This window comes from Ambystoma mexicanum, chromosome 2q (genome assembly GCF_040938575.1).
Source record: "Ambystoma mexicanum isolate Mex_15411 chromosome 2q, UKY_AmexF1_1, whole genome shotgun sequence".
Lineage (NCBI taxonomy): Eukaryota > Metazoa > Chordata > Amphibia > Caudata > Ambystomatidae > Ambystoma > Ambystoma mexicanum.
The window spans coordinates 693220901-693223400 of NC_090924.1; the positions used below are offsets into that span (position 1 = coordinate 693220901).

The following is a 2500-nucleotide window of genomic DNA, read 5'->3' on the forward strand; positions in this document are numbered from 1 at the left end:
TGCTGGTTTCTTTTTATTTCCACAATGTCAATCGGACACATTTGACCGCATGCAGGTTTCGACAGGTATGGACAGGCCGGCACTACGCCATGAGTGATCTGAGGCCAGCCCTTATTTGCACCCTGCAAACTGTCCACTGGCTCCATCAGTGGGCGTTTCCTGCCATCCCTGGGTCCTTAAGTGAGTGTTTGGGTACTTTTGATGCAGAGATCGGGGCATGAAAACCGGCGCTGGCACCTGGCGACATTGGGTACTGAAGAATCTTTCCCAATCCTCCCCATAGCTGTCAGGGTGGCCGAGTGGTCTAAGGCGCCAGACTCAAGAGGCGGAGCTCTTCCCTGCATCTGGGTGTTCTGGTCTCCGATTGGAGGCGTGGGTTCAAATCCCACTCCTGACAAGCCGGGCTCATTTTTTTGAGCACATTTCAGAGTGTAAGGCTTGCGGAAAACCTCGTGGGGGCCCCCGAATGCAGCGCCCGGCAAGCCTCCCTGTTCTCTTCTGCTGCCTTGCAACTGGAGCTGTCTGCCAGAGACGCCGGAGGCACACCTGCCCTTAAACCCCCACTGGCCAACGGCTGCAAAACCTGCATTTTCTAGTGGCTGGCTTGGTGGCATATGTCACTGAGCCCAGTCTACTCAGGAAGTGAAAAAAGTCCCCTTCACAGTTGGAGAAAGTGCTCTCCTGCCACCTGTCGGTCGTTGAAGGCACCACACCTCAGCAAAATAAAAATAAAAAAACAGACATGCTCAGTCCGGGGGATGTAAAGGTATTTGAATAGCAAGAACAGAGAGGCTGTTGGGAGATGACAGAAGCCATGCTGCCCCAGAGTTCTCTTCTGAAATTCGCAGGAATCCAGAGGTTGGAGCGGGCTGAGGGAGTGCGCCTTCTTGCCTCTGTCGGCTTTCAAGACACATCCTCCTGCTGGGAAGCTGCCCACCCTGAGCAGCACAGGTTTGCGCTCTAGGCCAGTCGGCCACATATATCTCGCCTGATCGAGCCCGATCGAGCGGCAGCAGATGGCCTTTGGCCAGCGAAGGCTGCCGCTCTTCTTCTTGTTTCTCTGCTTGAGAGGCAGCTCAGTCCTCTGCGCTTGCGCCAGGGGCAGGCCACGTGACACGCAGGGGTCAGGCTGTGGAGCGACTGGGGCATGGCGCCAAGTGAGGTAAGCAGACCACCCCCCTCCCCCTCACTGCTCTCTGCATGCGGTGGCTCGTTGGTCTAGGGGTATGATTCTCGCTTAGGGTGCGAGAGGTCCCGGGTTCAAATCCCGGACGAGCCCTTTTTTTTGGAGCGCCGAAAACAAAAAACACAGAGTCCCCAATTCCCCCCCAAAAATAGTTTGTGCGTGACCGTATCTGGTTCGATGCCCGTCGCCAATGGTTGGCTGCTTTTAAGCCCATGGCCCAAGAGGCAGTGTTGGAAATTCCCCCTCCTTTGTAATGATGCGCTGGCGGCGAGCTGATGTATAAAGGTTTGGACATGCCTTCTGGGTGGGTACTGCCATGGCTCGTGCCACTGTTGCATCCAGCTTGGTCTTTTGTATGTGTCTGCAGCCTGTGTGTGAGGTGCTGTGAGTGCTGCCATGTAGGTCCGGCGCAGGCTTGCGCCAAACTTTCACGTTGGTGTGTGCCACCTGGCAGGTACCAGCGGGCCCCATGAGACATCAGTGCCACAAAGCCTTTCAACTGAAAGCTGTCCCAGCACACTAGAGCGCAGCCTACCAGAGCTGTTTCTGTAGTGTAGTGGTATCACATTCGCCTAACACGCGAAAGGTCCCCGGTTCGAGACCGGGCAGAAACATGGTGCTGGTTTCTTTTTATTTCCACAATGTCAATCGGACACATTTGACCGCATGCAGGTTTCGACAGGTATGGACAAGCCGGCACTACGCCATGAGTGATCTGAGGCCAGCCCTTATTTGCACCCTGCAAACTGTCCACTGGCTCCATCAGTGGGCGTTTCCTGCCATCCCTGGGTCCTTAAGTGAGTGTTTGGGTACTTTTGATGCAGAGATCGGGGCATGAAAACCAGCGCTGGCACGTGGCGACATTGGGTACTGAAGAATCTTTCCCAATCCTGCCCATAGCTGTCAGGGTGGCCGAGTGGTCTAAGGCGCCAGACTCAAGAGGCGCAGCTCTTCCCTGCATCTGGGTGTTCTGGTCTCCGATTGGAGGCGTGGGTTCAAATCCCACTCCTGACAAGCCGGGCTCATTTTTTTGAGCACATTTCAGAGTGTAAGCCGGTCAAGTGGCACAGCGAGTAGAGCGCTCGCTTTGACATCAGTGCAGAGCCTGCGAACGCAGGTTCGAATCCCGGCAGCGCCAAACTCAGCGTTTCATCCTTCCGAGGTCGATAAATGAGCACCACACACCGTGGGTAATAATAAGCAGCGCTCAGATACCTGAGGGTTCGTAGCGCTATATAAATGCCAAATTATTATTATTATTATTATTAAGGCTTGCGGAAAACCTCTTGGGGGCCCCCGAATGCAGCGCCCGGC

General features: G+C 54.9%; 4 non-coding genes across 4 annotated transcripts; all 4 read left to right on the forward strand.

Annotated features, from left to right (window-relative positions):
* Positions 1 to 285: 285 nt before the first annotated feature.
* Positions 286 to 397, forward strand: TRNAL-CAA (transfer RNA leucine (anticodon CAA)). Its single transcript has 2 exons — positions 286 to 323; positions 352 to 397. It is a non-coding gene; the product is annotated as a tRNA-Leu (tRNA).
* Positions 398 to 1207: 810 nt separating this feature from the next.
* TRNAP-AGG (transfer RNA proline (anticodon AGG)) lies at positions 1208 to 1279 on the forward strand. The gene has a single exon. It is a non-coding gene; the product is annotated as a tRNA-Pro (tRNA).
* A 449-nt stretch (positions 1280 to 1728) lies between these two features.
* Positions 1729 to 1800, forward strand: TRNAV-AAC (transfer RNA valine (anticodon AAC)). The gene has a single exon. It is a non-coding gene; the product is annotated as a tRNA-Val (tRNA).
* Positions 1801 to 2088: 288 nt separating this feature from the next.
* TRNAL-CAA (transfer RNA leucine (anticodon CAA)) lies at positions 2089 to 2200 on the forward strand. The gene is made up of 2 exons: positions 2089 to 2126; positions 2155 to 2200. It is a non-coding gene; the product is annotated as a tRNA-Leu (tRNA).
* The last annotated feature ends 300 nt before the right edge of the window (positions 2201 to 2500 follow it).